Source organism: Protopterus annectens, chromosome 4.part1 (genome assembly GCF_019279795.1).
Source record: "Protopterus annectens isolate FY-2018-M chromosome 4.part1, PAN1.0, whole genome shotgun sequence".
Lineage (NCBI taxonomy): Eukaryota > Metazoa > Chordata > Ceratodontiformes > Protopteridae > Protopterus > Protopterus annectens.
The window spans coordinates 884,276,432-884,289,957 of NC_056734.1; positions in this window are offsets into that span (position 1 = coordinate 884,276,432).

Genomic DNA, 13,526 nt, shown 5'->3' on the forward strand with positions numbered 1-13,526 from the left:
CTCCATGAAGCCATTTTTCCTTCTTTCTTTTTACACCACTATTACCCCTCTGTTGAATCCCTAAAACTCTTTCTTTTGTTTTGACCAAAAAGTCTGCTGAATAACCTCTGGAAGGTAATTTGTTTCTCACTTTCATAAACTCACTGCTTACCATGTTCTTATCAGACGTGTTACTGAAAATACATCTATATTCCCCATAAGGTAATGACTCCAATAAATGGGGGGTGCATACTGGAAGCCAATAAAAAATTGTTGGCTGCAGTTTCCTTATAATAAGGCCTAAACTGGACAGATTTTTCTCGTCCCACATAAAGTTTGAAATCCAAAAACAGAATCACATCCTTACTAGTTTTAGAGGTGAACAATAGCCCAGAGTCATTCCCTTGTAACTCAACCATGAACTCCTCAAACTGTCCTATTTCAATGACAATCCACACCATTGAAAGGATGCTCCATCCACAAACCCCACAAACCCCACCAACTGACCATCACAAAGGAGCTCTCCATATGACTCAGTCCACCCTGCCTCAGTCCTCTCTGCTAACCCTGTAGCAACACAACCCATCTGAAATACCACGCATTTAATGACAGGTAAGCAGGGGGGAAAAAAAAAATATATATATATATATATATATATATATATATATATATATATTCATATATATATATATATAAATAAAACAAATAAAACAAATAAAACACAGCTACTATGCCTCATTAGTGAACATTGCCCACCTGTTCCACATGCAACTATTCTAAGGCTTACCTGTCCACACCAATACCTCAATACCTACAGGTCATCTCGGATGTAGAACCTGCCATAGCAAGTTCATGCCAAAATGTGTCTCCTACCTCAGTTACACTTAACAAAACCCCTCGTAAGCCCCTCCCTACTCTTACCTCATTTCCTCATAAACATCCCTCCATCCCATTTAACCCTATCCTTTCCTTATTTTCTTAATTCCTGCTAATCTATGTGTCTAGCCCCCACTTGAAGATGTCCAGGGACAAAATGGTCTGTTCCAAACCTCATTTGTTGGACATAAGTGATACGTGAACATAAACAGCAGTTACATGATGACTTCTGAATGGTTATGGATGTGGTTTGTTGAAGTATGCCTTTTGTATTGCGGTTTGATGACAGTTTGTGTTGTATTTTTTTTTTTTTTTTTTTTTAGGGACCTAGCATAATGATTGACTGCAGGGTGAATGACTGGAGTTAAAATAGGTAGCATACTTGCTTTATGATCCATAAGCCGGTGGTTTCTTTTCACACAGCATATAGATGGATTGTTGATTGTGCCAATTTTATTCTATGTCATTAACTTTTGTGTTTTCTTTCTAGGTGATTATGGCAGAGGCTTTGAGACAGAGATGGACCAATATTGTAGCACAAGCTGAAGATTTGTTCAAGGACATTCCTGCTGAGGTTCCATCAAGTAGCACGCAGGGTGTGATCACTCATAAGAAGCGGCAGATGACTTCAACCTGGACACCCAGGACAAAGAAAGCTAAGCAGACAGCATCGGTGGAGAAGGCTATGGAGGTGACGATGCTCCCTTTATCAGCTGCAGGTAATAATTCATCTTGCTTGGGGGAGTGAAGAGTTTGGCGTAGGGGTGTGGGGGGGGGGCAGTGAGGGTGTCTAGAGGGAGCTACTGGGTAGCGGTTTGAAGGCCTTAGCTGAGTGTGGAGGGGGTTTTGAGGATACTCTGTCATTGTTTGATCAGGAGTTTGGGCCAGATATTCATGAGGTGGGGTCTGAATTTGGCTTGCGGCCGGGGGATAGGTTGGCCTTGCAGGCTCTATGGCAGGAAGGGGGTCCCATTTTATTGACCCCACACATATCTCTGTTAGTGAAGGAGAAGATTTGGAAAGGGGAGTTCATCAACATTTTTGAATTGATTGATGCAGATGGGGTTCAGCGGTCGACAGAAGCGGAGATGGCTAATGGGAAGGACCTCTTGGCTGCATTGGCTGCAATAGGTCGCAAAAGGGTAGGGAGGTTTCAGACTAAGACATAGGATAATTGGGTCCCAGGTTTCATTTATTATATGGCAGTGTGTTTGGAAAGGGACACTTTGCTGGCTCTTCCTCTTTTGGCTTATTTTTTGACAATTAGGGAAGTACAGAGGTTGAAGCCTGGTTATGCATGGTTATGGTATGACCAGAAATTTCGCAAGCGTAAAGTAGTAGATAAATCTATGCATTTGGAGGTCAGACATCTGGACATTTGGCTCTCCACCATGATGGATATCAGTGGAGGGGGTAGCAGATTATCTTAGCCATCTGAGGGAGGTGCATGGATATGTTGGGCTTTTAATGCTGGCAGGTGTTCCAGGGTGGGTTCTAGATTTGCTCATATTTGCTCGAAATGTATGGGGGTGCATGCATTTACACAATGTGGGGTGGGTGGGGGTCAGGTTGGGAGTCAGGCACCACACTTTGGGGGTATGAGAGGTTGGAATATTTCCTGTGCAGCGTTGCTAGGCGGGCATGGTCGGGCTAATTTTCGTGGCCAAGGGGGGGTCCTTTCAGTGCGGTAGAGAGCATTTTGGGGAACCATTCATCTATTAAGTTGAATGTATGGCAGGACTTACTGACGCATTATCCACTGCCGGTGGTAGCGGGGGAGTTAATAGAAGGTTTTTCCAAAGGGTTTTCAATTAAGTCTGCATTGGTGGGTGATGCAGTTTGGGGTATTAGGAGTTTCAAAGAACCTTGGTTAGTTAAAGTAGATGTTAAGTCAGCTTTTCATTTGCTACCTGTGAGGAAGGAGGATTGGCCGTTATTAGGCATGGTGGTAGGGAACAACTTTTATTTTGACACTGCCATGCCTATGGGATGTGTGGTGGGATGTGCTACTTTTGATAAATTTAGCTCAGCGTTGCACTGGATATGGCAGGAGAGGGTGGAGGATCAGCAAGCTGTACACTATTTAGATGATTTTTTTATTGGTGGGGGAAGGTAGACAGAGGGCGCATGTAGCTATGCAAGAGTTTGTGGGGATGTGTGAGGCCTTGGGGGTACCTTTGGCTAAGCATAAGTTGGATGGCTCATCGAGGGCCTTGGAATTTTTCGGGCTGACTGTAGATGCAGAACAGGGTTTGTTTTGTTTGCCTCAGGGCAAGATGGTTAAGCTGTGGGAAAATATCATTTGGGTGAAGTCTAGGTCTAAGGTTCTGGTAAAGGATGTTATGGAATTGTTAGGTTTGTTGAACTTCGCGTGCAGGGTGGGTGCATCCTGGGTGGACATTTTGCTGGTCTGTGGCATTTTTGTTGAAAGGACATAAGAGTGAACACCACAGAGAACGGGTCAATAAATTGGCACGAGAGGATTTAGATTTGTTGATGGACTTTTTACAACAGTTTAATGGGATTTCATTTTGGCAGTTGGTTTGGGTTACACAAGGAGAACTGCAGTTGTTTACTGATGCAGCTGGGGGGTCGATTATGGGTGCTTACTTTGCTGGTCAATGGTTTGCTGTTCCATGGGTGGAGAATTGGGCAGAGGAGTGGAAATGGGATGTTGCCTTTTTGGAGTTGATGCCAATCTGAGTGGCTTCAGTAGTATAGCAGGATCATTTGAAGGGGAGGACGGTGGTACTTCATTCAGATAATTCTGTGGTGGAAAGAATGTTACAGATAAAAATGGCTAAAGCACCTCGCTTGTTATTTATTCTAAGGAAATTGGTTCTGCATAGCTTGTTGATTATGTTTTCTTTTACAGGGTTGCATGTACCAGGGGTTTCAAATGAGATAGTTGATAGTTTGTCTCGTTTTCAGTTCCACAGGTTCCGTCAGGTGGTTCCAGAAGTGGCTTTGCATCCATCAGTTTTCCCACCCAGCATTTGACAGATTGGGCAATAGTGATTGGCAGGTTGGTGCAACAATCATGGGTGGCATCCACAAGATGAGCCTACGGTAGGGCATTGCTTGAATTTGACGAATATTTGTGGCAGTTATCTGATGAGGACTGCGTGTGGTCTGAGAATTTACTATTATGTTACCTAGCCTTTTTGAAGGGGCAGGGAAGGGCAGTGCGAATGGTGAGGATGGCCTTAGCAGCCATTGCAGTGTATACTCGGTTGGTTGGATTAGAGGATTTCACTAGGGCATGGGTGGTGAGTAGAGTGTTAAAAGGGTGGGCTAGAGTTGAAAGAGCAGCACGAATAGGAGATGGCTGGTTACAAAGGGTATTTTAAGGATGTTGTTAAAGGGTTTGGGTAAAGTGTGTGGTTGTTTGGATCAGTATGTGTTGTGGTGTACATTTAGTGTTTGGATGTATTCTGGGGCATTTCTTGTGTTGGAGGTATTGGGTTCGTTGGTATGGGAGGATGTATTGATATTACCTAGGGCAGTGCATATTAGATTGTGATCTTCGAAGACAGACCAGGAGGGGCTTGAGCCACCCATTGTTTTGGAGGAGGTGGGGGTAGCTTGAAGATGTCCCATAGTTTGGGGAAGAAAGTTGTGTGGAGCTCGGAAGGGTAGAATTCAAGGGTTGTTTTTCTCAAGAGTAAGGAGTAAAGCATTGACAAGTGAGCAATTGAATGTGGTTATGAGAAGAGTGCTTTGGAGTGTGGGTTTGCAAGGGGATAAGTTTTCTTCACATTCCTTTCGGATGGATAGAGCATCTGAGCTGGCTAAGGAAGGTAGGTCAGTGGAAGTAATCAAATGGGTGGGTCAGTGGACATCCAATGCCTTTTTGAATTATATTAAGTAGTTTGTAGAGGCATTGTTGTTTTTTTATTTTTTTCTCTCTTCTCTTAGATCAGAGATGGATCGTCATGTTGGGACATTCCTTCATATTCTGGGCTGTTAGGCATGCGGAGGTTATATCCCAATGGCATGAATCTGGATTTGGATCATTTTGGTTTAAAAATCATTTGGCATGGTGTTAGAGGGCTAAGTTGGAGTCAGATATTGCAGGAACTTAATGGGTTGCAGGTTAAGTGGGGTTTGCCTCAGGTCTTAGTAATTCATTTAGGTGGCAATGACTTAAGCAGGGTACCAAAGAGGCAGTTGCTTTGTCAAGTTCATGAGGACATTTTAGCATTGCAGAGGATGTATCCGATGATGGTTGTTATCTGGTCTGAGATTATTCCTCGGTTGGTATGGAAAGGGGCACAGAATTTTGCTGCCATGGAGAAGGCCCACAGATATGTCACTTTTAAGATGGCAAAATATTTGGAAGAAATTGGGGTACATAAGGTCCGGCATGTAGAGTTTGACAGTAAGGAGCCAGTGTGGTATAGACCGGATGGTGTTCACCTCAACGATTTCAGTTTGGATTTATTTAATCTTAATTTGAGTCTGATGGTTGATGATCTTGTGAAGAATGGCTTTGTTTGAAGGGGAACATCACTTTAAGGGCTGGTGGGCAGAGAAGCTGGTCAGGCCTGACCCTCTTCTGTTCCCCCTCTATAGGATGGTGGATTGAAAATTGGTAGTTGTGAGGAATTAAGGTGAGCGGGGACACTGCCTTTGTTGTTTATCCAAGGTGAGCTGTTATGCTGCCTGTCTTTAGTTATTGTGTATATGGGTGAGCGGGGACGCTGCCTGTATGTTGATTTGATTGATGTTTTATTAAATTTTGTTGTATTCAAGGAGAGAGCGGAAATGCTGCTCTTATGTCTTTGTTTCAATAAAGTTATGTTATTAAGCAATTTTATCAAAGTAAAGGTCGTCAAACGTCTGTGGGTGTTTGTGTATTTATTAGGACCATGACAAGTGCTATGGAGAAGCTCTGTTCAGTACTCTGAGTTAGAAAAAGAACTGAGACAAATGAACACACCCTCACTGCACCACTTCTATTAAAACAATCCAAATGGTATCGATATCCACCTTCAATGGACCAAGCAAAACATAAAAGTTAACTTTTATGTTTTGCTTGGTCCATTGAAGGTGGATATCGATACCATTTGGATTGTTTTAATAGAAGTGGTGCAGTGAGGGTGTGTTCATTTGTCTCAGTTCTTTTTCTAGTTTGTTTTTTTGTGTTTGGATTCCTTATCAGTACTCTGAGTTGCCGTTACATCAGAAGTAAAAATCCAGTTAATTTCTTCTGAATAAAATAGTTTTTTTAATGACTGTACTTATGACCCCCTTACTCCAGTTCAGACTCATAGGCAGTTAACTGCATTATGTGATGTGTGTATTTTATAGCTGAAGTAATCAGCTAAATGTATTTTATATCCAAGGGTCATAAAATATTATTCTCATAAATTTGCTCTAATAGATGTACATTCATAGAGAAAATAGTAATTTTTAGCTAGGTACCAATGATAGTTATATGTAGCTATTCGTTTCACAACTTGTGTGTGTGTGTGTGTGTGTGTGTGTGTGTGTGTGTGTGTGTGTGTGTGTGTGTGTGTGTGTGTGTGTGTGTGTGTAGTTTGATAGATAGATAGACAGAATATATATTTATATAAAGACAGAACGATATATAGAGTGCATTTTTTCAAGCAGAAAGCAGTATGTATGAAAATCGTATTTTGTGTTCTTATGAAAAAAGAAACACAAATAATGCTCTTTTTTAAAACAAATATTTCTCAATTGGTAGCTAAATCTCCTTACCTTTCTCAGCTGCTCTTTAGTGTTATATAGTCTAGGCCCCACTCAGTCCTGGTCTTTCTCCATACTCTTGTCTTTTCAGACGTATCCTTAAATGCTTTGTCCCACTTGGAAGGTACCTCATATTACACCTAGACTAACATGAACATTGTCAAAGGGTTCTGATCAGGAACACTTCTGCACTACCCAATCTAAGCTATCATGAAAGACTAAAAACCCTGTTCACCTACTTTCTGTTGTATAAACTCCTATGTTGGTTATCTCTGCTTAGCCTTTCTTGCACTAAAAGCTCCCTACACTTTTCTACCTCTTCCTCATTCAAGGAACCCATGGTCTACCTCACTCCTGTAGCAGAGACATTGTACTACAGTATAAGATCAACAACACATGCTGACATCACAAATCCTTTATCCAGTGAATTCCCTATCTTTAGAATAAACTTCATCTACTTTACAATGTAACATCCAGGCTACTTCAAAACTAAGCTTGATGACTAATTGGAAGGTCATATATTTATGCCAGGGTATGCAATAGTTGTTTTGTCAGTGGTAAATAATATACTAGCAATACCAAGGGTGCCACAGCTAAACTTCAATTAGCCCTCCAGCTAGAAGTTGAGCAAATGAATGCATTATATTTTCAATCACCAACTAACACTGAAGACCCACAATCCCACCACAAAAAGTGAAGAAGAAGGAGCCAGTGGAATGGTATGTCCTGGGACCTCTCTTGTTTGGCATCTACTTCTCTGAAATACAGGCCAACACTACGGGACTCTGGCTAACAAAGTTTGCAGATGACTGCAAACTGGGAGCCATTACTGAATCCCCAAAGATGTGGATATTCTACAAAAGGGCCTTACAGAAACAGATGCTTGGTGCCAGAGCCATGGGCTCAAGCCCAATGCCAAGAAATGCATAATTATCCCCTTTGGGAAAAAACATGTACCTGGAAATTACCACATAGGTGGCAGTACACTAAACACTGAAAGTGTGATAAGAGACTTAGAGACATAAGTGGACAGTGGTCTCACCTCTGATAACCACATCACCACAACAGTCAGAAATCCTTCTATGTGGCACACCTCATCACTAAGGGCTTTTCATCCAGGAAAAAGGAGGTCATTGTCCCACTGTACTCATCCCTCATTAGACCCATTATAGAATACAATGCCCCGTTTGGTATATACCTCTCAAGACATCTGCAACAACTGGAAAGGCTGCAGAAATGCCTCACTAAAAGAATCATAGGCCTAAAGCAGATGCCCTATGCTGACCGTCTAAAAAAACTCCACCTATACTCTGTCGCATATCGTCTACTCAGAGGCGATCTCTGCTTAACATACAAGGCCATGTCAAACTGAGAGCTGTTGGACATGCTATACTTAAAGAAATCCCAATCCCTCAGAGATACATGCTCCAGAGATCTAAACCTTGTCATCACAATGAACAAAACATGCTGTAGGGATAGGTTCCTGACCCAGAGACTCCCCAAACTCTGGAAAAGACTGCACATACATGTCAAGCAGAGCACTTCTTTGGCCCTCTTCAAAAGGAACCTTGATGATTGGATGGGAGAGAGGAAATTCACCCAGGGGATCACGTCAGTCACCCTGCTAGACAGGGATCCAGGGAAGTAAATACTGTGGGAAGAAATAGCCAGGGAATTGTTATGGCTAGGCTTGTATAGGCCCTAGGACCAATAGCCTAGTACAAACCTATGAACCTATGGACTATAGCACAGGTTACCTGGGATCACTAAGTAGTCAGGTGTCTGAGGCACATGCATAGAGTATGTGGTTGTGCCTATCCCAGGGGAGGAGGGGGCGGAGGTGGATGGGACATTCATCTCATCACCTATGAGAAAACATGTTCCATGAAGAGGGTAATAACCCTCAGATGATTCTAGGCATTACAAAGGGGTTGTTGAGGAACAAGATGGCATGTCATAATATAAAAAATCCCTATCCTTTCACAAAAGCAATTATCAGTGAGACCCCTCCCACGTGCTATTAGGTTTCACATCAGTCCCAGCCCCCCTGCCAAAAAAAAATACCATTAGTTTGAGGGATGAAAAAGAAGGTGCTAATAGACCTGGAAATGGATGGCGATACTGAGACAGAGACCAGAAAGTATGACGAAAGCATGGGATCAAGCAAGAAAACACTGAGAGAGAAGGTAACAGAGTAGAATCTATGATATCATAAAGGGATCTGCCAATAAACCACAATGAATAGGACTGCAAAGGCTTAATATGGCTGTAAAGGACGGTATAGCGACTATAGAAGATCAAATTGCAGTGAATGGAGGCTTTATAGCACTTGGGTCTTATAAAGGTAATAAGAAATTCCAGCAAGAAACCATTCTTCTGAATTCTACTCCAACTGCAATCAGTCCAATTCAGTATTTAAACGGGCTATGTACAGGGTGTTGCAGTAATGAACTAATGAGAGCATTCACTACCACACCAAAGTCTACTAAGAAGGGAAGAAGGTGTTAGGTGAAATGTTCCTCAGTCAGAACATGATGACTTGAAGATAGATGTCATCTGGTCCCTTATTGTTAATCTGTCATCTAAAACCTCTTCAAGGTTTTTGACTTTAGTCACACATTTCAGTTAACATTCAGCATAATGTTTTTTATGGAGCATACATGGAATTCTTTAGAGTGCAGAGAGAAGGCTACCAACTCAGTAGTGTTAGGTCACAGCTGATTACTAATCATCTAGTTCTGATGCATTTTAAATTCTTACTGAGGTGGTCTTTTGTAGGCAATTTACTGAGGAAAGGACAAGCAAAATGGTCATAGCTACTCAGACGTGGTAGTGAACCTTTTCTTTTCTAATCTTTCTTTTTTCTTTTTTTTGATTTCTTCATTTTTTCACTATGTGTTTTTTTGAAATGCTTGTATCAATCACCTATGGTTTCAATACTGTGCTTTTCAATAAATCAACATATGCTCACATTTACTGGCATGGCTAATATGAATTAGACATATGTATTTCCTGTGAACTTTTCTTCAGGACCAGAGTAGCACAGTAAAGTAATTCAAAGAATAGCTCTACTATGCTGTTTACAGAGGGAGAAAGAGAGGGGCAAATAAAGGCTACAGTGTTGTTTAATTGCATACAGACATTGAGTCTAATAGAAAGATCAGGGCCAATAGCCCCACACGAGGTAAACTGCAAAGCTGTTTTGTGTGTGTGTGTGTGTGTGTGTGTGTGTGTGTGTGTGTGTGTGTGTGTGTGTGTGTGTGTGTGTGTGTGTGTGTGTGTGTGTGTGTGTGTGTGTGTATGTGTGTGTGTGTGTGTGTGTGTGTGTGTGTGTGTGTGTGTGTGTGCGTGTGTGTGTGTGTGCATGTGTGTGTGTGTGTGTGTGTGTGTGTGTGTGTGTGTGTTTGTGTGTTTGTCGGGATGTTTCTGTTCCATGGGCTGTTAGGGGAACACTACAGTAGTTACCAGTAACAGAGCATGGTTCAATTCAGAAACATGATAATGAGCCATTGAGCTGTTCTGTGTGTTTTTATCATGTCTCTGAATTGCAAACTATTACATTATTGGGTACTGCAGTGTTCAGATATGGTTTTGGCAGCAGTATGCTCACTCATTCTCAGGTCCGATCTTATAATGTTTGTGGGGTTCTTTTGCTTTTGGCTTTTTCCCTTAATGGCCCAAGATGTACCTGAAAAGGGTGGGAAATTAAGAAAAAGAAAGAAAGTAAGTTAGTTAATTTGGGCTATTGCCCTTCATTATTTTTTGGTTTCTTCCCTGAGTCTTGTGTAAAAAGGTTGAAAGGTACATTTCTTACAGTGTTAAGGTACATTTCTAATAGCAGTACATTTTCATCAAAGAAAAAAATAATACAATGTCCTTAGTATAATACTTTCAATAAATGTGGATTGAAGAGTGGGAGATTTTAAAATAAGTATAACTCAGATCTTTGCTAGTTTAGAAACTGTAATACCTAAAACAAAAATATTTTAAGAGACTTGTAATGCATTGATTTTCATGGTTAGACTCCAAAACTCTGGGAAAAGACAAGCTTGTTAAGCATATTACTGATGTCAGAAAGGTACTTAAGTTTTTAAGTACCACTCATTGCAGTTAAGCTTCAGTTTCATGCTGCAGCATTAACGGCTGTTGGTAGCTACCATAGAACTGTTGAGGGAATCACAAAGATATTCAGAACATCGAAAACATCATTTAGCCTTTTTTTTAGGCTGAATGAAGAATTTAATATATTTTAAAGTTTTTGCACTTCCTGCCACTGTTGTGCATAGGCCGCTCTCTGTTTGGGAATGATAAATGTTTCACATCTTTTGTTTAGTAATCCTACATGTCTTTCTTCAGAATTGTAGTACATGGAAGCAAGTTTAAGCTCCATTCACCATAAAAACTTATAAGTTTTTTTTGTTCATAATCCTTCTTGTTATGTGGTCTCATCATGGATGACAAGATTCACCTCTCAAGTTTAGCATTCAAGGTTAATTTCTCAACATCCTTGTCTCAACATATAACAAGCTGTTTATAACTAAAAAATAACACATTTAAACACCACTGTATTTCTTTATATTAAGTTGACTTTATTTTGCATGCACAGCACTGATAGTGATGCTACGAAGTAATAATAATAGGCTGAATTTGTCTATTCATGTATAGTATGTGGTTAAGGCCTGGTATCCCTGTACAGCATTATGTGTGCATAACACTCAGCCATGACTAAATTCAGCTTTGGGGAGTATAAACCAACACTCATTATAATTTACTGCACTAGATTAGTTCACAATAACTTAAAAGTATTTGGTAGCAGGTATGCAGAAGGAGGAGGAGAATGATACATGATGAAGCTATGACAACTGTAATGGTTGCAAGTTCCACACTTAGCAAATCAGAAGACAGCAGCAGAATCAGAGGAAGGAGTTGCCAAGTGATAAAAAGCAAGTGCTTGGGTCGAATTGGATGAAAACAGCTCAGGACCCTAAGGCACAGTTAATGCACCACTGAGTTGCGTGTAACATGATACTGCCCCTCACTCCAAAACTACTGCATACTCAGGCTAGGTCAGTTTGTTCAGGTCATTCCTATACTACCACCTGCTTCAAATACAGGAATATAGAAAGATCACCTGCTTAGTACACCAGAATATGCAAAGAAAGGTTGTCTACAACTTATAAATAAAACAATTTATGAAATGCAATCCTGTGAAAACTAATTTTCTAGCTGTAGTTGTACATATGTACTTATTATACTTGACCTTTATCTTTTCCAGATATTTACCTGATTTTATGTATAGTTTTTTTATATAAACCATATAAAATAAAGTAATTAACTGTATGTATCCATCCGTGTGAGAGTATGTGAATATGTGTGTGTAAGTATGTGTGTATGTGTGTTGTGTGTGGGTGTTGCGTGTGCATTTTTAATTTGCCTCTCATATTTAACTCAGCATTAGCTTTTTCTGGGAAGTCATCATATGCCTGCACCAGTCAGTCTCATTCAGATCTAGACTAATGATGTATTTGTTCATCCATCAAACTGATAATTGCATCCCACGTTACCCTACGAGGGGTCCATCTCTCCAGTAGAGAATAATTGCACTGCACCTATCCTGCCAATGGCAGTCATTACAGGGGCAGAAAGATAACTTCCAGAGGAGTACTGCCAAAATAACAGTAAGAAGTGGTTAATTTATGATGACCTAATGCCTTATATCCCAGGGCCCTGGTGCATATAGTATAATCTAAGCTGGTTATGCAATTCTGACCTGATGTTGCATGCACCTATTCCAGCTACATTGCATGCACACTGTTAGAGGTATCTCTGCAGACACAGTAATCCACAATGCTTCTGTGCCATGGCTTGTCTGTCCTAAGGTTCAATGCAGCAGCACTTTCAATCTCATCTTTCTACAGAAAAGGGTGAGTTAACATCCCCTTCTCACTCCCACCTCCTCCACGTTAGTTTCTCTCATGTCTAGGTCAGTGGATCTGAGACAGTCCTGATTTTATACTTCTGTGGGCATGAACCAGCTGACTGAACACATCCTTTATAGTAAGCTACAAATATTCCACCATTACTTCAACTTTACCATATTCCATCTCAAAATTTTTACTCTCCTGTAGGAGTTAACCCTTTTAAGTTATTTTGAAATTTTCATATTGACATAGTGTCCTTTTTGTCTTTCTGTCATGTCACTTATATAGATAAAAAATACAAGAGGGTAGTGAGACCAGCTATGTTATATGGGTTGGAGATGGTGGTATTGACAAAAAGGCAGGAAACAGAGCTGGATGTGGCAGAGTTAAAGATGTTAAGATTTGCAATGGGTGTGACTAGGATGGACAGGATTAGGAATCAGTATATTAGAGGGTCAGCTCAGGTTGGACAGTTTGGAGACAAAGCAAGAGAGGTGAGATTGCATTGGTTTGGACATGTGCTGAGGAGGGATGCTGGGTATATTGGGAAAAAGATGCTAAGGTTGGAGCTGCCAGGTAAGAGGAAAAGAGGAAGGCCTAAGATAAGGTTTATGGATGTGGTGATAGAGGACATGCAGGCAGTTGGTGTGAAAGAGCAAGATGCAGAGGACAGGAAGAAATGGAAACAGATGATCCGCTGTGGCGTCCCCTAATGGGAACAGCCAAAAGAAGATGATGATGACTAGGCACAGAATGGAATGCTGCTGCTGCATCCCATTAGCAACTTTCTTCAATTCACGGTAGAAAAACTTTATTATTACATTCTATGTCACTCTATGAAGCTTTTTTTTCTGTAGGTTAGGAACTTGTGCCATAGTTTATTTGCATTACCAATCTCTATATCTATTTGTGTAGTGTACAGTGACAAATGCCCTGGTAAACCATGCTGACTGACACTCTCAGGACTATTAAATCAGTCACATAGTCACAGAAGCATAGTGCACTACTTTCAAATTTGACCATGTTTCTGTAATTCCA